We start from the raw sequence: 22,011 nt of genomic DNA, 5'->3' as shown, positions 1-22,011 counted from the left end.
TGCCTGGGCCTCCAGAGGGGAAAAACAGGTGGTTATGCAGAAAGTAATGGAGGTGGGAAGGGAAAAATAGTGTTACATCCTCCCTGTGGAAGGAGGTGTTACCTCCTTACACTGTCCTGAGGAGGAGACTCCTTTGCATTTATGGAGTGTCAAGGGGGAATAAAGTCAGGAAATCTTGACTCTACCACCTTCCCCCGTATTGGGGAACTCTCTTTAAATATCTCAGTGCCTGCACAGCACTCCTGACGCTGCAAGACATCAAGAAAGGCCCTCACTCGGGTAAAGGCAAGGAAACAGGTTTCAGACAAGTTCACAGGCTTCAGAAGATCAGTTAATGCTTTTTATTTGTGGAGTTTGAAAGCTGCCATGGATTAGCCTGTCAGCACAACAGAATTAATTGCAGTCAGCACTTGGCTGGATTCAATGAAATAGATGCTGTTGTGCTTTTGTACTCTTGTGCTTCTGCAATTCTGCTTCAAGTCTATTAGGGGGTCTGACTCTTAAATACACCCTAAATCTCAAAACCACATGAGAGGTACTGTAAACTGGTGGGTCATATTGTTTTCCAAAGCTTTTGCTAATACAGTGCATTGCCCATCATTTCAGCCAACACAAATACTGAACTTGAGCTACGTGCAAATTACAGCGTAAGTCTATAAAATTATATCATATTTATATTATTAGATTACTTTGTCTCTGCCCTTTGGAAAAGAATCACCATCCCTAAGAAATGCAAATGCTGCATGATTAGTTCATGACCAGAAACACCAAAATCAAACCACTTCATCAGTTCTTTCTTCTTTAATGTTACATAAGCACTGACTTTTAAACATAATCTGGGATTAGTATCTTAAATATGCACAGACGTTCTTGCATTCTTCTATCCACAGCTTCAGTACCAAAAGAAGCATTACAAATGCCAGGACTGTAGGAGTGTTGAAAGGAAAATTACATTAAGTGCTCAGGAAATACTGCTTGTCTGTGTGCTTATGACACTTATTTCTTACAGATTTGTGAACCTGAGCACTGAAATTTGATGTGTTCTAATAGTTGAATGCAAGTTCTTTTTAGCTGCAGTGACTTCACTACCACTTCAGCAGCCCACCACATCTTTCTGCTGTAATCTGTAGATTACACCGTGTTGTGTAAAGTATGGCAAAAAGGAGGGTGGGTCTGTTCCTTAGCCATCCCAGGTGACAGAAAAATGCTGAAATTACGCTGAAATTCTCCCAAAATGTCCCAGGCTGTAAACAGTGCAGTGCATTTCAGCACTTGCAGCTATGGGAGGGCTCTGTTCCTAAAGTGAGAACTCAAATATTCAGCTTTTTACTCAGGTAAAAACCCCTTTCTGATCTCAATAATTCTAAGCAAACTGCCATCCAATTGCTAAATTTGATAAAAATAATTTCTTTTATTGTTTTATAACTCTGCTTAATTAAGGAATATTTTCATCTCAATTATTTTTTCATTAGCTGCAGGGAAGAGACCTTTCTTTGGAAAATTGTGTGTTTGTGTGTGTATATATATATAAAATATTTATGTGTATATATATGTATATTATATATGTGTGTGTGTACATATATGTGTGTATACATATATATGTGTGTGTGTATATATATATATATGTTATTTGTTTTCCAGTCTCCAATAGTTATTTGGCCAGCTCATAGCAGTTTAACAGCAGAAACTTTGATACTTCTGAGCACAACAAAACCTTTTATAAAAGTACAGAATCAAAATATTCTACTTTGTAATGTATTACAATATATTCCACTCATAGCCATGTATCTCTTCTGTCTTAAGAATTGAAGGTGCAGTAGTAACAAAATAAGTGAATCTTGTTATGTATGGAAACAGAGCTGAAGGGTTGCTGTTCCAGATATAGTAAGAGGATTTCCTTTGTTCTTTTTCCCATGAGTTCTTGGAATTCATTATTCGTTCAGTGAGAAGAGAGTCCGAGGCATAAAAACTCTCCTTTAACCCAAATGTGTGAACACATAAAGTTGTTTTTACTACCTCCACATTATACAAGAGCACCTCGGTGCTTGTCACACCACCGTTTCGGTGGGTTGACCCCAGCCAGCAGCCAAACACCCACACAGCTCCTTGTTCAGTCCCCTCTTTCACTGGATCTCTTCCCTGATATTATGCTCTGAGAAACCTGCAGGCACTTTTGCTCTGAGTGGCCACCCTTCCTTGCTCCTGCCTATTCCTCCAGTAAGGATGGATCACAAAGGGCCTCTCAGATCCACAGCTGTGTACCCACCGCCTCGGATTGGCACCCAGCCAGAACCTGCTTGCCCTCCTCTCCCAGCACAGAGAGAAAATAGAAGGAAACCAGTAAGACTCATGAGAGAAGATTCCCTGTTCCACTGATGGTGCTGGACATGCTGTCCCAGAGGAAATGAGGAAGGCAGGCCACTGCCTTAGTAGACAAATGGCTGAGACAGAGACCCAGCTCTCAACTACAGTAATCATCCCAGTAGGCAGAATGAACAAAGCTGAGGTCCAGGGATCCATACCAGCAGTCATAATTAAAAGACAAAGAGAGGATTTGTAGCTGCATTTTTCCTTTCTGGAGTATTCAAGTGCCCTTTTCCTGGGAAATATTCACCACCAAAAAGCTGGGAAATAGTGCCAATATTAGTAGCATATGTACTTTGTGGATGGAGAGTATAAAAATTGCCAGTAGAAGACTGGCATTAACATAAACTATTTCTAACTCCAGGCAGAGAGGAAGTTCATCATTATGTGCCTATCCATCCACGGTGCCTCATGGCATTTAGAGCTGCAATCTGAGCTGGGATAGAGCCTTAACTAGAAGGGTGTCATGTTAGCCGAGGGTTTTGTGATACTTCCCATAGTCTACAGAAGTAAGAACTCACAGAATATTTGCTCCTGGGGTGGCTGCTCATATCAGCTGCTGATATTAGAGAAACTTTAAGAACAATGAGGAAATTCTGAAGCACCAACAGAAAAAGCATCTGCAGAACTAGGAAAAGAGAGAAGGAAGACCACAGCAAGGCACAGAAGAGACTAAATATCTCTAGTGAAGAAAATGCTTCAGCGTGTGCACCTTAGTAAGGAGTAATCAAAACAGGAGTGGGATTCTACTAGACTATTTTAGCAACAGTATGTTTTCTTTTCCAGATTAAGTTTATGGATTACTAGAATTCTCTAAAAAATAATGATCAGAGACAGGTGCTGTCTGAGTTAAATGAACAACCATTGCACACAGAAGCAGCAACCTTGAGGAAAAACACATTTGAAAATATTCCTCACAAGCATTCATCAACCTAGAATTTTGCAGTTTTCATGTTCCTTCTGTCCAAAGGATAGCTTCTGGTAATGTCTGTCCTGGTGATGAAGGTAAAAGTGAAATTTATGGTTCACAACAGAGAGGAAAAAGACATCTTCAGACTACTTTGAGATTTTGTAGTCTTGCACCAAAGGCAAAACAAAAACTAGAAATCCTGATTCCCTTGAAATCGATGGCAAAAATCCATTTCGTTCAGTTATTTTAAGATTTTATACCAGAGGGGCATAAAAACACTGAGGATACAAAATATATGTACCAGTAGCCATCCCACCACAGCAATCCTACATTTAATATATGGGCTGTCATGTAGGTTGGTGACCCTGGTCTGATTCTGCTGTGGCTGATCTAATTAGTTCAGGGCTAGTACACAAGTTCAGGTGTAAGCATAACCTAAGACACACAGAGCAACAATTAATATGCATTAAATAAACTTTTCCATGTATTGACATTTGCTGTGCAAAAACTATTCCAAAAAGAAAGCAGAGAGTGGAAGAGTTCTGCTTGTCCATGGGAAGACTCTTTCCTTAAAATCTGCTCTTTTTTCCAATAAAGTCTGTCTTCTAAACGGTGGAATTTGAAGCTGAACATCTGTGAAATGAATATTTTCAGTACATGCTAATTCAGAATGTGCTGCAGGCAAAAAAGGTGCAGCAGCTGTGAGCAGCACAGGTTCTGGTTGGGTGCCAGTATGAGGCAGTAAGTACACAGCAGACCTCGATTGCTGTGTACACTCTTCAGATCTGAGAGGACCTCTGCTGAACAGTGCTTACTGAAATGATAGCCAGGAACACAGCAGGAAGGCCATTCAAAGCAAAAGTCACTGCAAGTTTTGTAGAGTATAACAGGGAAGAGATCAAATTAGAGAACCAAATCTAGAAAGCCTAAGAAAGTTCATGATGACTAATCCAAGGAGTTGAAAGAGATATTGGAAAATATAGCTTAGGAAACTTCCACAGAAGCCAAGGATAACTTTTGACCAGTAGGAGGACTGATTTTCTACTCAGCAAAAAGGCTGCACCTGGAAAAAATGTTTGGACCTGGGTATATGTGTAGATATAGATATAGATATAGATATATTTAGATGTGTGTGTGTGTTTACGTGTGCATGCATGTGAATGTGTATATATATATATATATATATAAATACAAGGGATGAAGAAAAATATTGATAAAATGATTCCAGTGTCGAAAGTGCTCAATAATTATCAAATGCTTGACTGTATTAAACAGGCAGCAAGAGGTCACATCTTATTTTGAGGATCCAATGGCTTAGATGTCCTCTGTGGGTTAAAAGTTACCATATGTGTTACACATAGTACTTCAGTACCGCTCTTTGAAAAGATTGCACCAGATAAAAGTCAGACAAATGGTAGATGAAATGCTATATTCATTTCTACATGGATCCAGCTAACTATAATTCAGAGCAGAATTGTAGAAGACGAGAGGACTGGGGAAAGGAAGGGCTGGAAACTGAAGAGAAGGAAAAGGGGACAGTGAGGAGGTATCTGCTGAAGATGAACAGGGCCAGCCAAACTCAAAAAGAAGACCAGCCAAAGAGTAGTGGCAGAGAGGTAAGAACAAGTCTGACTTGATTAAATCTAACTGAGGCAGGAGCTGGTCTTGCCACTGCAGCAGGAAACAAGGTGGCACAGGTCACCACTAGCCTGGAGAGCTGGAAAGACTGTTGATCACGTTCAGTGCAACCATGAGAAGAGTGTCCTGCAGAGCCTGTCTCAGCACACAATAAAATGGGGCACATGTACTCAAGTCCTGCTGATTCGGGATCCTGGCTCCTGGAATAAGTCCAGGGCAGAATATTCTTCTGAAACAAGAAACCACAAATGGTAAATATCTAGTGAATTAAAGCCTTCCTGAAAAGGTGAGAATGAAGAGGCAGGGCTCTTTTCTTCTCTCTAGTAGGACAATACCAACTTTCACCTTGATTTGCTCTCAATCTGGGTAGGATTCCTGAACATGGGAACTTAAGAAGCACACTTAAGTAGTTTCAAGTTCTTTTGGCCTTGCTCTTGATTCCTTGGGTATGGAGGGAGATGACAAAAATGGCCTGAGACCCTATGACATGATCATGACAGTCTTCCATGTTTGCTCCTGAAGCTGTGCCCTTCTTTCACATCTCAGGGTTACCATCCACTCCTGCAAGGAGCCAGGTGTGCAGGAGCTCTCCTTTCTGCCACGCTCCTGGAAAGATCCTGGTGCAGAGACTGTCATTCTGCTGCTAGCCCGGCTGACAGTGGCCACTCATCTTCTCTGCATTTGAGAGGATTTAACCACAGGAGTTAATGTGAGAATAAAGAGATGCTGTAATGGAGGTGCCAAACACAATACTCCTCCTGTGAGCTAAAAAGCCCCAGCTGCAGAGGAGGCACAGTGGGGGTCTGACCCTTCAACATCTGCATATATCAGGTGTGTGTACTCCCTCTCTGTCTTGACATCCACTAATTAGTTTAGGGTGCTACTTTCTTGCAATAAGCAATGACAGGACTAACAGAGGCGAGAAGGGAGAACACTTTTTCTTGACCAAGCTGAAAGCAGTCCTACGCAAACCTGAGTAATAGAGATGAATATGCATGTGCTGGTTTGAATATGTTGTTTGTCAGCTATTTGCCTACATGCATTTAACACCCCCAGAAGGCCTAAGGCAGCAGCCATAAACTTTCTTCCACTTGCTTTTTGCAGAGATCTTACAGAAGCCCCAAAGGAGTTACATTACTGGCATTATGATGATATCTGTGAATGACTGATAGAAGCATATTGCTCTCCAAAGCATTGGTTGGCTTAATGTAAGCAACAGTGCAGCTAATGCATGCTGGCTTGGGTCTAATCCTGCTAGACTCCCAGCTGCATCCTTTAGCAGCTCAGGAAAGTTGGCTTCTGTTTGTTACCTAGTCATTTTCTTTTCTTCTGTACCTCAAAGGGTGATATAAGCTGAGTATTGGGGTTAACTGTGGTATTTCAGTACCTACATGCAGGTGCAGATAACTGACAAATTAGGGAAGATAATTCTGATTCCTCCATCTTTTGCATCAGCTGTTTAAGCTAGGTGAAAAATGAGTTTAATTTGGATTTGGCTCATCAACAGTGGCGTACATAATTTGTAAGCTGAAACATAGCCCATTTCAGCTCCTTAACAGAAGAAAACATTTTATTTCTAGGATGTGGAGGGCTGGGAACAGAAGAAAAGCAAAAGGGGACAGTGTAGAGATAGAGAACAGGAGAAGGGGACTCTGGCCTTAGTGAAACTATTTAGTGAAGGGTTTATACATATGTATGGTTTACATATAAGTAGCAATTTGGATAAAATCTTGATTCTGTTGAAATTAAGAGTTAAAGCAGCTTCTATATGAAATTAAGAGAAAGAAAGCATGAAATCTGATTTTTATACACCATTTCCATGAGGGCTACAGTAAAGGTTTAAAATTCTACAGTCATAATGGAGACATGGTAGCAAAGCACATCTTCTGAGAAATATCAAGGAACCTTTGTCCAGGATATGCATCTCACAGAAATCCTTGTGTCCCCTCCACCAGCCTCCTTAGGACACAGCATCTGTCTGCATGCCTTTGTGAGAAGGATCTGTGCATTTTTAGCTCTGGGGCTCATTTGGAAGGCTGATAATTATTGAGACTCTCATGTTTCTGTCTCAGTGGCTTATCCTGTCTCCCTTTAAAATGTCTGACTGTAGATGGATGCTGACTATATGGGGCTATCTTGATATGAGTGTTTCCTAACAGACACCTGATACCGTGATAATTTGAAGTCCAACACCAGTGATGGTGCTCTTTCCCTTTGACAGCAAAGGGGTTTCCTTTTGCTAAGTAGCAAACTAATGAGCATGCTGAGAAAAGAAGAGGGAAATAGGGAAGTCAAACTGTGCTTTTTTGGTAGTTTCGTGCTGAGACCCACAGAAAAAGAAATGTAACACGTGAAAAATTTGTGAAGTAATAGATGAAAACTCCCAATGAATGGCTATCAGATAGAAGAGTCTGGGGGAAGGATATAGCTAAAGAAGGAGATGGAGGGAAAAGGGGTTGGTGCAGCACCACAGACCATGGGGAATTCTGAGTTCTGCTATGGTTTGGAGAATGATCAGACCCTAAAGCCCAGTGGAGGTAGGGGTTGATTGAAATGGGGACAGGGGTTGATTTTCAATCTGCTAATTGAGAAAAATTTTGTCTTCACATCAGTATTCTAGAGAAGGTTTCAAAAGCATTTCAAAAGCATTCCAGAAACTCCCACAAGCTAAATAAAACAATTCCTCTGCCACTGGGGAAAAAATTATATTTTACAACACTCTTAATGGCATGTTACAGATGGGAGCAAAGCCTTTGTTACCTGAATTCCTAGATGTTGCACTTTCTACTGGAAAAATTGGTTTAGAAACCACAAATTTAATCACTTTTCGAAAAAACCTTTCTCATTGCAGAAGTTTTGAATGCTGCACTGTGTACATTAGACTCCATCAGGCAATTTGAATAAGGACTTTCTTTTCCTCATATCCTCTCAATAAAATGCCAATGTAGCCTCATAATCAATTGCAGTATTTAAAGTAAACCACTTGGTACTGTATACTCTAATGCATTTTTTGCCTGTTTTTCACTTTTGTAGTGAAATGAAATTGTGTTTGCATGCTGTTAATGTTGGTTTGGTTTCTTTAATTTAAATTAAATCTTTTCAACTCCTGCCATTCCAATGTGCCAACTTTTAACCCAGGAGGATGGTGAAACATCTGCAGAAACTCAAATATTAGCCAGACTGATCCCCTCTGTACAAGGCAAATGAGCATTCTGTAAATACAAACCCTGTGTGGTGATTTCCAGCTTCAGACTTCTCTCTTCTTTGCACTGGAAATAACTTGAAGAAAATTTCACTTATCTGTGCACAATCACAAGCTTTGCCCTGGGGCCTGCAGAAGGTCTACAGAAGGGATCAGTCTCTTCCAAGGTCTTTGTTGACATTCTGCAGTCAGCATCCCTTTCCTCTTCCCATGGGTCTCTCACAGAGCATCACAAGTGAAAATCATGCCCAGAAATCCTCTGTTATGCACCTGCTTTCCATTCTGCTTTTTTCATCATGGCCAGTTGGAGACCAGGGTATCCTTTGACTTATTCTTCTCTTCATTGAACTGTTCTAAATACTTGTTTTATACCTTCAAATCCAGGTTCTTGTCTGTTCTCCGGCACTTCTCAGATCATCTTTAAACTCTCTGTAAATATTAAATTGTATAATCCCAGTTATAGTGGCCCCTCCCTTTATGTGTATAGGGAAGGCAGTTTCTACTGCTAAGATGTTAAAACAGCTGCAAAGACTAAGACTATAATTGCAATATTGTCACCTTTAGTTAATAAAATGTTTGGAGTAATTAAGTAGCAGTAATGTACAGTTTAGGAGTAAATGTTGGCTCTATACAGCTATTACACTTGTATCTTAATTTTTGCTAAATTCTGTATTTTGGGAGCAAAAAACCAAATTAAATGTCAGGGCTGCTGTTTGTAAAGTCTTGGTGAATGGGTGTTATTATCTTTATTGCCTCTATTGTTCTTACCTTCTATGTCTTCTCCACCTTCTGCAGCATCTATATCTGTAATACAGGTATTTTTTCTAACCCACCAAGGCTATGAAACTTAGCACATAGAGTTGCAGCACTATGCTGTAAACAAACATTTCATTTACACAGAGGTTGCTTTTTTTTCTTTTTTTTAAATCAAGGTCCTTAGGGAGTAACTCTGGTGCTCATTTTGCAAAACATGCTCCCCCGAGGTCCGTCAGGCAGTGTGCAGAACGCAGGGAACTCTGCCCACGGCGAAATGCCACAGCTTCAGAAACAGCTGCTGAGCTCCGCAACACGATCCCAGGCCCTCCTGCCCAGCAGCTCCCTGGTCTCTCCCATTTGGGATGAGAAGCACCAAATGGAGCAGGCAGAATAGAGAAGCTGGATCTTTGCTGTGCATCTGGTCCCCATATGGAACTTTCCAGCCTGCTTCCTGGAAACACTTTCAGGAAGCGAGTGGTTGAAAGAAGCGCGGAAGCATCTGTACCACGTCTTGGGGACAAAAGAATAGACTAGAGTAGACTAGACTAGAATAGAATAGACTAGAATGGAATATTTCAGTTTGAAGGGGACCTCCAATGATCATCTAATGCAACTGACTGACCACCTAAGGGGCATCCAAAAGTTAAATTATTGAGGGCATTGTCCAAAGACCTTTTAAATATTGAAAGTCCTAGGGCATCGATCACTTCCCTAGGAAGTCTGTTCCAGTGTTTGGCCACTCTCTTTGTAAAGAAATGCTTCTTGATGTCCAGTCTGAACCTTCCCTAGCATAGCTTTGACCATTCCCATGTGTCCTGTCACTGGAGAGAAGAGATCAGTGAGGCCATGAAGATTTTTTGCCTTTTCTTTTATACCTCTGTTATACCTTTTTACAACTTTTATATTCTTAGTGCTTTTTGCCTACATTCTTAGACTTGTTTGTTCAGCTAGGAGACTAAACCTTTTAGAAGCTTCATAGGTAGAGGAAGTGTGCCCCAGACCCCAAGGTGCTCTCCAGAACACATTCTGTAAACTAAGATAGAACCATCCAGGAGAAGGTTCCTTGGGGAGGGGGGCTCACTCGAGCCTCTCACTGGGGAATTTTAGATAGATATGGTAATTAGTAAGATCTATAATGTTATACCAGATCTTTTGGGGTTGTCCATTTGAGTGCATTTGACCTGGACGTGGTGCACCTAAGGATCCTTAAAATAAACACCAAGATCCCTTTTTCCCCTTCTAACCGTGTTTGACTCTTAATTTTAAGCCAAGAAAAGGCATCACCAGCACCTGCGTCTCCACTTTTCCTCCTCAGGAAGCTGTAGGGAGCAATGAGGTTGCCTCCAGACTTCTTTACTGCAAACTAAACAAATCCAAAGTCCTCAGCCACTCCTCCTAGGACATGCCTTGCAACCTTTTCACCAGCTTTTTTGCCCTCCTCTGTATGCAGTTTGATATGGCATGGAGACAAAGTTGTTTTAGCAGCAGTGCTATTTCTCCTTCTTCTGACACTGCTCTTTGATCAGTGGTAGAAGAAAGCAGCTCTCCATGTGCTTATTTGATGTTGGCTTCTTCCTGAAGCTTTGCTGTTTACTTTGAAAAAGTCACATCTTTGCAGCAAAGGCAGAGATGAAGATGTTGCAGCCTGCAGCAACCAGTGCCTCATTTCTTGAGTTAGTTTCTCTTTGGCTGCCACTAGATTTCTGCCTGAGGAGCCCTGAGGTCCAGCATTATTAGTGGTATCATTAGCAAAGGGTGGCACTGACTTGGTGGAGTACAAAAGGATATTTTTATATCCCGAGTTATGATGCAATATGAACCACAGAATCACAGAATCATAGATGGAAGGGAAGTTTAAAGGTCATCCAGTTCAACTCCCCTGCAGTAAGCAGGAACATCTTAAACTAGATCAGGTTGCTCAGAGCCCTGAGCATTGAAGCCTGACTGGAATGTTTCCAGGGACGGAACATCTACTACCTCTCTGGGAAATGTGTCCCAGTGTTTACCATCCTCATTGTAAAAAATTCCTTCCCTAGATTTAATCTGAATAAGGCAGTGACTGATGGATTGAGCAAACTGTATGTTAACTGCAAGCAAAACAATTGCTGCTATCATCTTCAGTCTCCATTTTAATACTTGTGCTCTGAAATATTCACACAAATGTGTGCCTCTGTTCTACTGCACTGCTCCATGCAGGAGAACAAAAGCTGGGATAAGGATATCATTTCCCTCACCAGAAAAGTGTGCTTTCTCAGCAGCTCCATAGAACTTGGACATTGGTTAGCTGATAGTAAGATGTTAGAAAGCTTAGAGGTCTGCTAATGGAATATCAATACTGCAAACCTTGCAGGTTGAAAACTCAGGATATCCATGCAAAGGATCCTGTGGAATTATTCTGCTTTCTTCTGAAACCTCACCTGGCCACCCAGATTACTATTATTTTAAAACTCCCGCATCACCCTTTCCTGAGAAGGAAAACCTTCAGTAAAATCCTCTGGAGACATGGGGTGTTTTCACTGTTTGGAGACTGCCCCCCACTACTTTCAGAATCAAGCAGTTTCATGTTACATCTGCCTCCTCTCCTACGAAACTCCATCTTCTCTGCTATCTTTCTACTAGCAAGACAGGCTGTGATAAGGCATGGGGCACATCTTCCTTTTCATTTTTACCACTGCTGGCTCCCAGGAGCTGGAGGGGAATGGGTAGGACCTTCCACTTTGACATCACATCATCCTTCTACCTTCTGTAACACCAAAAGAGGTGGCATGATTTTGGGCACCACTCTCTCGATTGATGGTGACCAATGGCAGCATCTAGTGGCCCAAACTCTGTCTCAAAGAAGATTTTGGTCTGAAATCTTCAGACATGAGGAGTTTTTTTGCACTTTGCAATGAAGTATAATTTCCCCAAAGCCACAACAGTTGTGAAAGCATTCTGTTTGGCAACCTTAGTGAACAGAGGGGCTTTACAGCTGGGTGAGCAGTTTGAATGGATCACCTCTTGCAGGCAGACCCTGATGGCCTCCATGAAATGACCCAGGATCATGTTGATAGTAAGAACCTGAAAGCTGAGAGATGTGAACAGCAAGAGAAGCACAAAGCTGAGCAACACAGCAGTGAAATAGTGTGTGGTAGCCATCGGTTGCAGGCTCTCCTGGGAACAGAGTTGCTACACAGAGGTCATTGGTTATGTATGTGGTCAATGAGCATCTCTGCTTGGTGTGCCTACTCATCAGGTGAGCCCACAGACCAGCTACCTGCCTGGACAGAAAAATATATGCCAAAATTAATATATACCAAATTTTGTCATGTGTTTTGGGAAGGAGTCTGAGTATCAGACTCTAGTACCTTGTATCAATGTGGACTTTCTGCTGTTGTCTTTCAAGGGTTGCTAAAGGAAAGACTTGACGATACTCGTGAGGCTTTCCCCATTTCTCTGGACCTAAGAAATTATGCAAAGAAATGTTTTTAATTCTATGCCTGGAATTCTTCTGGGGAAAACTGCAGATTTCTTCTTTGAATTCTTCCAGTAACACAGGCACTATATATGTTCTGAAGCTGTTCCTTGAGAACATTACTCTTCTGGGGAGACAGCAGTTTCTGCCTGCTGTTTACATTTATCTCTGTTTAAGGGGAGGCAAAATTATGAATTTAAAAGAAAACATGAAACAGCTTGGGAGGTTCTGGCACCTGCCACCACTAGGCTGAAAGTGTAGCTCTTCCTGAAAATTGTCCTGAATACTAAGCATTGGCTGTTTACTGTAAGCAAGGATCAGTGTGGTTTGGCAGATAACTAATCTCCTGATTAATTATCTCCTTTACCTCCTACTTACCTGCAGACCACCTCCCTCCCCCTACTATCTGATTTCTGGCTCTATCCTGTTAAATCCACACATCTGTTTAAAGCATTTATGCTTGTTTTCTGTGCATAGTTGTTTCCAGTCAGAAAAGGGTCGTAAACCCTGCTTTGTACTTACTCAGATTAGGTTTGCATATGTGAATGTCTGGCTTCCTTGGGCTTATTCTGCATTTTTTCCTCAGTACAGAGCAGTTTGGCCCTTTGACACAGAAGGGTGAAGCATTTGCTTCTACTGCCTTGCCTTATGTAAGTATGTGGGCTTAGGCGCAGATATTTTACAAGGTATTTCTCACCTGGTAGTGAGTTACTGTGATAATGGGGGTCTGGTTTTAGCGTTGTGATACAGGATTTCATCTAAACATGCCTATTCAGGCAGATTCAAGTCTCCTTTTAGACTGTTGGCAAGTTGCCTGATGTTTGGGCTGTTTGGATTTTTTAATTTGAACAAAATATTTGCCGTGCCAAAATAATCTGCGGGTGCCTGACCCTGAAAGGCTGCTGCCCTCCTTTGAAACCCCTTTTCCCAGCTGCCAAGTTGCTCCAGGATAGGGGCAAGGTTCTATTCAACCACAGAATGGACTGGCTCAAAATGACCAGAAACTGTGCAAAGAGGAGATTAGACCAATTTAAACTAATTTTATGTTTTAGACGTAGCCACAGAACAAAGCCAGAGTTCGAACTGGTCACAGAAATCACCTGCATGTGGAGGTCATAGCCTGTATGGAGCTTTTGCAATATTTTCCAGAGCAAAGAGATGAGGGAGCACAGCAGATGGGTTTTGCACGGAAGTCATCCTTTACAAAGTGCAAAAGTTTGTGAGTGCTGGATTAACAGATACAAACCTGTATTGCATCAAGTTATCAGATTTGTCTCTCAGTGCTTGGCTCCCTGCCTTGGCTGCAGCTTCTGTAAATTACCTGGGAGTTTTGAAGGCATTAGTGCCTTTCTCTGTTGTGTCTGTAACAACATTAAGGCTGAAATTATTTTCTTATAGATTTAAAAATAATGTTATAAGTACCTGCTTCAAATCCGGCTGAAGTTAATAGGAACTGGCTTGAGTGAGTTTCAGTCAAGGTCTGGGGATTTCAAAAAGTTCTTCAGAATTGCCTGCATTTATTACATTATTACGTGGTTGTCTGAGCTACTGTAGGTGGGGGGCCCTAGCTAAGACAGTTTTCAGCTGCTAGCAGAGCTGCTCCCTGGGCAGGGGAGCGGTGCTCAGAAACCAGTCCGAGTTTTGACACCACCAGACAGCTCAACTCCTGCAGTACGAGGTGTGAACTCCGCAATCACAGCGCATCACAGGGCAGCAGCAGAGACCCCAGCCCCAGCCCTCTTTTTCCCCTTGGCCATCAGAGAGGGTCGGTGAGTAGTCAGGTGGCATTAGCCTGTCCCAAGTCCTGGGCTGCCCCCGGGGACTTCTCGCTGTGCTCCAGCTGTCAGCTGTATCCATGCGTGTCCGCAGCCTAATCGGAGCTGCAACAGGTGCCTCAAGCGTCAGCCCCCTCACCCCCGGTCTCCTCTGCAGCTAACAGGATTGAGATGAGCACTTTCGAGGAGCAGGAGTGTTATGGTCTGGTGCCTTCCAAGAAGTTATCGCTTTGCTAGAGTATCCCAGCAGAGAATCAGCTCTCTCCCGGGCTGGTCGCCAGACACACATACAGCACTGATAGTGTCTCTGCCTCAGGAAATTCACTGTCAAGAATTTATAGCAGGGCTACTTAATACATTTTTATAATTTTCTGCTGGGTAATTTTATCGTTATGATTCTGTGACTAGGAAGGGAGCATGGTGTTTTTTTCTTTGTCAGGCTAGTCTTATACATAATGCCACCTTCAGGTAAGGAAACCTCATCCTCTGCCTGGAATATGGGAAGGATAACCAAGAAAGCAAATAATTTGGGGGAATACAGAGAGATCTGGAAGCATTTACAGAGTTGGGTATATAAGCCAAAAGATGTAGAACTTACCAGAGCTAAAGCTCATAAGATTTTATGGCAGTTCTCTGACAAAACTCCGTCTCTTCTGGAGCTTGTTCAATTTGCAAAAGGTGAAGGAGCATGTAGCAGCTGTGATGACTGGTTTTGCACAGCTTAGTGCTCATGGTGGTCTCTGCTCATCTCCACCTGCTGTCAATCTGAGAATCTGTGTCAGGTTTTGCCTGCAAATGTCTAACTTAGAAATTCCACGTACAAGCTTCCTAACATTGCACTCCTAATGTTTTTCAGCCAGCCCTTCTCCCAAGCCTGGAGGTTGCTGACAACACCTTTACTTCAAAACCTAATCCTAGTACCTACACCTCTCTCCAGTTCTTGTATTTCTGGATGTGCTGAAGTGATTTTTGTGCTGTTATTTTTGAAAATGTGGGATAAGGAAAAAATATCTTGCACATGAAAACTACAGTTGACCCTCTGAGACTGACTGCTTTTCATATTCGCCTTCAAAGATGTACTCTCCTAACGTAAGCATGCTCAGGAGAAGGGAGGGAGCAACAAATCCCACCATGAAGCCTCATATTCCTGTTTCGTAGGAGAGAATCGTTTCTGCCAGAATATGAAGCACTTCCTGTATCCCTGCCAAAACAATTTCTTGATGTGCTCTCCCTAATATCTCATAATGAACCACAAACAAGCATTTAAAGTAAGGATAAGGACCCACATGCTTATAGTGTTCACAGACTGTACATCCAGGGAATTGAAGAAAGAGCCAAAGAACAGTACAGCTAAAGGGGTACAGAGTGTGCTTTTCAGCACTTTACTAATTAAAACAATGGGTCTCCAAATGATGATATTTTCACTTTTTTGGATATTTAAACACTCAGATGGCATAAAGGCGTTCCTCCAATCAGTGTTTTGGAAGAAAAGCCCTGATCCTGAAAGAGATGCACATAGGTGCTTCCCTTCCTCCATGAGATCAGTGGAGATTTATGCAGGAAAAAGTCACAGGCAGGCCCTTTGTCTGAAATTGCCTAAGTCCTACAGTGATGAGGACTGTGTATATTGTGATACAGAATGTTTGACCTACAGCAGTATCTGTTAGACACACTTGGCACCTACTTCAAACCTGCTGAAATCAGGGTGCATCTCCCTATTGACTTGAGTGACCTTCACTTTCTGTTGTCCCTTTTTTTTAATATCTTCTTAAAAGTTTTTTTAAATTAGACTGTTTCTTCTTGTGATAAAGCAGATTTTAAAAGGAAATTAGTGGATACCCAAAGCACTTATCTAATGCTTTCCCTCCACATATGTCAGTCACAAGAAAATTTGAATACGTGTGGGTTTTATATCCGTTTTTGATCACTGGGATAGAAGAAGCACACAATGTCCAGGTAACTCACCCAAGGTCAGAGCAAGAAAATGGTGTACAAAGAAATTCCAGTATCCCTAATTTTCCAGGTTGTATCCACAGGAGAATGTTTCCTTTTACATGAAAGGAGCAAAAAAAGCTTTTATTTATTCATGTGAAAGAGGGAAACAAGTATCCCCGAGGATGAAAATAAATTGTTAGTCCAAACTTCACAAAGTTTTTATGCAGTATGATTTGTAATATCCAGCAAAGTTCAACAGCTGCAGCATTAAATAATACACAGAAATTAAAAGTTATAAGCAAAGGGGGAAATAGAGTGTGGGAAATGTGGGGAAAAAAGGAGGAATTGGTGTGGCAGAAAGCTGCAGGCAAAAGCATTGCAAGGGACTGGAAGCATGAAGCCTCTTGCACCAAGATGTGAGTTTGTATTAATCTATAGCAACCACAGTTAGCAAAGTTGAAAGGTATACTGTGCAAACACATATATACAGAGGGAGCAGCATGTTAAAATACAGCCTAGGTAGAGTTTGAGGCAGCTCCCTATTGCTTTAGTTCACACAAATAGTTCCAGTGGAGTTGTTGGTGCTATCTGTGAGACTAATAAGAGAAAAAAGTCTCTGGGGCCCAGACCAAGTTTTAACTTTGTCGAATGCTGAACAGCTGGAACATATTTTCAAAGGACATTTTTTTCTGAATACTATTTCCAAGGGCGTTCTCAGCAAAAGTCTATTTTGTTTCTTTTCCTATTTTAAAAATTTCAGGGCTCAGCAAAAGCAACAAAGTGACAAAAGAGAATAGAAACTGCTGGAAGAAAAAAAAAAAGCCCGTTGTGGTTGATGCACAAGCTGAGACACAGAGCAGTCTACCTTTCCTGAGCCAGGAGCCCTGTTAGTCCTCCTCTTGCTTTTTTCACACGCTGCCTGCCAGTGATGGGCGAGGTCCCCAGTGACCGGCGAGGTCCCTGCTCTTGTTCTCTGAATGTTCCCACTGCACAAATTACACACAGCGTGATTTCAGGTGCTAATTGCTCACACAGCCCCTGCTGCTGCATGCACACATGGGTGCAGCCCTTTCGAGCACATCCCAGCGATCATCAGTTGCAGGAGGGTGTGAGGAGGGGAGTAAGATACACCAGGCACAGGACTCTAGCAAGAAACCTGGATGGAAAGGAATTGTTATGTGGAGTCAAACACAGAGAACATGAAGCTCTCACTGAAACAATGGAAACCAGCCTCTGAGGTAGGGCATGGAACTCAAGGGAGTTAGGTTCAGTTTTACAGTAGTTCAGCCCCAGATTTGTTTGCTTCTGGGCTGGTTAGATACATCAAAACATAGGGGCAAACAAAGTCCATGAAAATCGCCTGCCTTGTTTCTATACAAGGTATCTTCAACACCAGCATTTCTCAGAAACCAGTAGCTGCTGCAGGCAGCCACAGAAACTCCAGATGAGCTCCTCTCTCCAATCAGTTGCCTGGTGGGGGAGGCTTATAACTGGTGGAAGTGTATTGTGAATACCCGCCAAGAGCCACATGTTTCTCTTTTACTAATACTAGATAGTATTTCATTCACTTTTCCAGCAGGAATTTCTCTGAGGCCTGAGCTCCTTTTTCCCGTACGAACAGAAGGTTCCTCATTGCCCTACCTGGATAGACAGCTGGGCCTGGTACACAAACAGCCAAGGCATTTTTTTCCCTACTGAGACTTATTCATGCTCTGTGCTTATGCTGCTTTCACAACAAACTTCAGAGTGGCTGTGTAGAATATGATTTGGACATGTGTCTCTGGAGGTGCATGGGGAAAAAAAAAGCTAATGGACTTATATCCTGGCATCTCTGACTGCTCTCCCCCTTAAAAACATAAGCTAATAGCATTTTCAGTACATTTTCAGCCACTTTTGACCTCGCTGATCCCAGAGGGAAAAGAGCTGTGGAAAACTATGCCATTTAGAGAAAGGCCTGTTTCTGAGCTGTAGCAGTGCATTTAGAGGAAAGGTTACAAAGCCAGAGTCACATTTTATCTAAAAAGGGGTGTTACCTTGCATTGCATGCAAGCGATTGTGATTAATCTAAACAGTGTGGGAATTCCACCCTAATCTAAGATCACTGTTGGGCATTTTTGTGAAGACATTTGTTGTTGCACTCAGATTGTGCTGTAGATGTTTACTTGTTCCAGATTTTCATCGAGGACCTCACAAAAGCATTGCACATGTCAGAAAAGCACAGTGACAACAGCTCCACCATATAAAGATGTTTTACACAGAAAAAGGTTGGCAGCTTAAAAGGCCAAGTTAAGTGAAATATAACCATTGTTTTCTTTCTATTCAGAAGTCCCATAATTGGGTTTATATGGCTTAGAAGGTTGGGCAAAAGTCCTTTATTGTCCTGTTTCACTTAAACATTTAAACATGTTCATACTTATGAATCCTTACATGGCTGACAAGCTGAGACAGAGTGTGGGACTATATTTGGGCTGAACTTTTTTAATGTGCCAAATATTGGATTAAGCACTGTTTTGCTTGAGAAAAGGGACAATACCTAATCAGTTCTCCTGAGAGTGACTGGCATTAAAAATAGTCTATTAAAATAATAGACTAATCCTACATGAACTTAAAACTTGCTGTTTCTGCAGTATGATGTAGATTAGCAGAGGTCCAAAGCAGATAGAATGTGTAATTCACACTGCCTTGCAATTGCTCTCAACACATGCAATAATTTCTCTTCCTTCTAAGCTGTGTTGACTTTTGTACAGTTGAGTCTCATATGAATGGTACAAATAATTAAGAAAAGACTGAGCTGGGCTGTTAATTCATCAGCAGTAGGGAAAAGATATGGCATTTGCACAAGAAAAATATGTTGAGAGCATAGCTGCAAAAGCCTTCATATGCTCTAAAATAGAGTCACATATTCACTTGTACCTGAATACAAGAAAGAGGCCTAAGAAATTATTTTATCCCCTCAATCTTACAGCTTATTCCTATCAGGTTCTTGTATACTGAAAAAAGGTTTTCAGGCTTAGTGGATAGTTTAGTGGATCCTTGCAAGCCATAAATTAAGACTTAGAATTATTTATACTTGTTCTAACAGCAGCACTCTCCAATACACCAATCACATCCAAACCACAATTAAAATCTTAGCTGCTACCCTGCTCTAAAAGCCACTCAGTTCTTCACGGTGGGGATGAGTGCTTGGGGATGGAGAGACACCAAGTTCTAATCCCTGTGGGCCTCTTGGTCCCTTTGTAGCACTGCATGGTCGCACTGTGACCCCGCAATATCACCATGATGCTGAGACTCCAGAGAATCTTCCCCTTGACAGCTCACAGTCTTCTTCAACTATCCCATATCCCCAGAGCTTAAGGACTCCCAGGGACTTGGCCCATGGGCCACAACATACAGGCTTAGCATCTATAGCTCAAGCAGGGTGAGAGGAGTCTTTTGGGGGAGTCCCTCAGCAAGCATTTGAATAAACTGATGAAGAAAGCCCATTTGTACTGGCATGCATAAATAACTTGTAGGAAAACAGGAAAAATAAGAGCAAGGATAAAATGCGGTATTTCATGATAGTTGAATGTTAGCAGGGTGGTTCCACAAGATCTGTACTGGGATTTGTGCACTTCAAAATTGTCATAAGTAATCGGTATGCAAAGGTTAAAAACGAGGCAAGGAAGTCTGCAGAAAACAAATCATTGCTTGGGATAGTGAAATGTGCAATTGGCTGCAAACAGCTACAGAAGGATCTCACGATACTGAGTAATAAGGCAATAAAATCACAAATTAAATTCAATGGGAATCACAAATGAAATGTCAATAAATGCAAGTAAGGTGCATGAAGGAGAAAAAACAACTATCTATATGACTATATACACAGGGATAAACTCTAAATTAGCTATTAGCTAGGGAAATTAGCTATTACCAGTCTAGCAAGAGATCTGGGAGTCATTATGGATAGTGCTCTGAAAAGTCAGCTCCATGGTAGTGAAGTGGCAAGTATTGCATGGGGAATTATTAGGGAAGGAAATGAAAATAAAACAGAGCATCCTTCTAAACAGAGCATACCTGCATGGTGAATTTGCATCTCGAGTACTACTGGTAATTTTAGTTACCTCTTTGGAATAGGCTGTGATAACATTAAGAAATATGCTAAGAATCACAGAGAAATGAAGGAGGGTAAATAGGTCAGAACACTTCTACATTGAAAAAGAGATGATGAAATAGATATATGACACAGCAAAGAGTAGGAATGGTCCTTTCTAACAGGAGCAGAAGAGGGGAGTAATACATATCTCCTAGGGACTGACAGAAACTCTAGGAATGTGCCATATAACTTTTTTCTCTCTCCACCTCTCTTGTCCACTGTAATTTTTTTCCCATTATAGTACTTGTTTGAGACGCAACATTTACCTTGTAGCACTGTGGAATCAAGAAGCCAGCAGAAGCAAAGGATCCAGCTCAGGCTGGGGTCCATGGGGCGACCTCAGAGCTGAACACCTACCTCTCACCAGCACCCAGGCTAAGAAGGGCAGCTGCATTGTCAGGATGCCAAGAGCCAGGATGACAAGAGTGCTGTGGGATTGAAGTTTTTCTTCTCTCTGCAGTGCAAAGATCAAGTACGAAGGGGAGACCCTGGTCTCAAGGGGAGATCAGATGTTTTTGAAGAGGCTCCTTAGAAGTTCTGGGAGCAAGCTAGGCAACGAGGAGTTAATTCTAGAAGCTGGTACAAGCCTAGGACTGGCTTTATTGAGAATTGGCATGTGAGGACTTGGTGAGGGGACAGAAAGTTGTGCTTCAAAGAAGGAGAGAGTGAGCTGATTGATGGGCTTTATTTGGGAAAGGTCAAAGAATAAAGTTAAATAGGCATCTGTGATGGGAAATACTGAGACGAAAAGGTGAATAAATAGTCAAATCTGAATTCTCAGTTTAATTATGGTGTAGAAAATCATGGATACTACAGAGAAGGCAAACAGGAAATGATTATTCAAATTTTTTTTAAACATCCTGAGTAATGATCAGATGGCAGATTTAAAGCAAATTTATAGAAATACTTTTTAATGGACAAGTGGAAATCACTATGAAATGCTATGGAGGCCAGCAGGATTGAAAAAGAAGCAAACAGAGAGACAATGACAGACCTGGAAAAGACTATGTTGTCAGATCATCCTTTCAATTAGTGCCACCTGTACCTTCCTCTGCTTTCAAAGCAGGAGTCACTAAGGTCCACCTTGGAGCCTTGTCCGTAGGGTTTGTCCACTACTGTGCATTAGCTCCCCCACATGGAAAAGCACTGACTGGGTGTGGGTATAATTTGTACCATCACAAAGCAGATAAAAAAGCAACATCTCTACACTACAAATTAGCCCTTTCTGGTTTCTTCTACACAAAGCTGTAGGAGCACCTACTGTAGATCTTAAAGCATGTGTAATGGAAAAAATACTGCTTTTAAAGGAGCCTCTCAATCTCAACCTTTGAACTGGATTTCTTACAGTAAATTACGTTCTAATTTTGACACTGACACCAAGGAGAGCAAACTAGGCTGTAGCATGACTCTTTTAAAAATATATCTGTATATGTTTGTGTGAGGGACAGTAGGAATCAGAATCACTTCCTTGGCAATATATCCCAAGTTCTGGGAAAAGAAATTGTCTTTGCATAGAGAATAAAAACACGATTGTTATTATTTCAGCTTTTCTAGCAGCTGAAATCATTGTTGTGACTCAATTAGCCCATTTAGAAAAGGAGAGGTAGACAATGTTCTTCTTTCTCTGTGGGGCAGAACTCATGTATTTACAAGGGAAGTCTTCTTGAAACAGCATGTGGTGTCTACATATTTGCCACTGCAGTTTCCAGGGGAGACAAGCTTGCCTGATTTCCACAATATAGCCATGACTTGTTTCCCATTGAAATTCCTTTAAAATAGACAAGTAGGCAATTACCATGTAAGAGATAAATGGAATATATAGTTAATGTCAAGCTATACTCTTGC

The sequence above is a fragment of the Coloeus monedula genome, assembly GCF_965178545.1.
Source record: "Coloeus monedula genome assembly, chromosome: 1".
Classification (NCBI taxonomy): domain Eukaryota; kingdom Metazoa; phylum Chordata; class Aves; order Passeriformes; family Corvidae; genus Coloeus; species Coloeus monedula.
Note: the sequence above shows the minus strand (reverse complement) of the source record.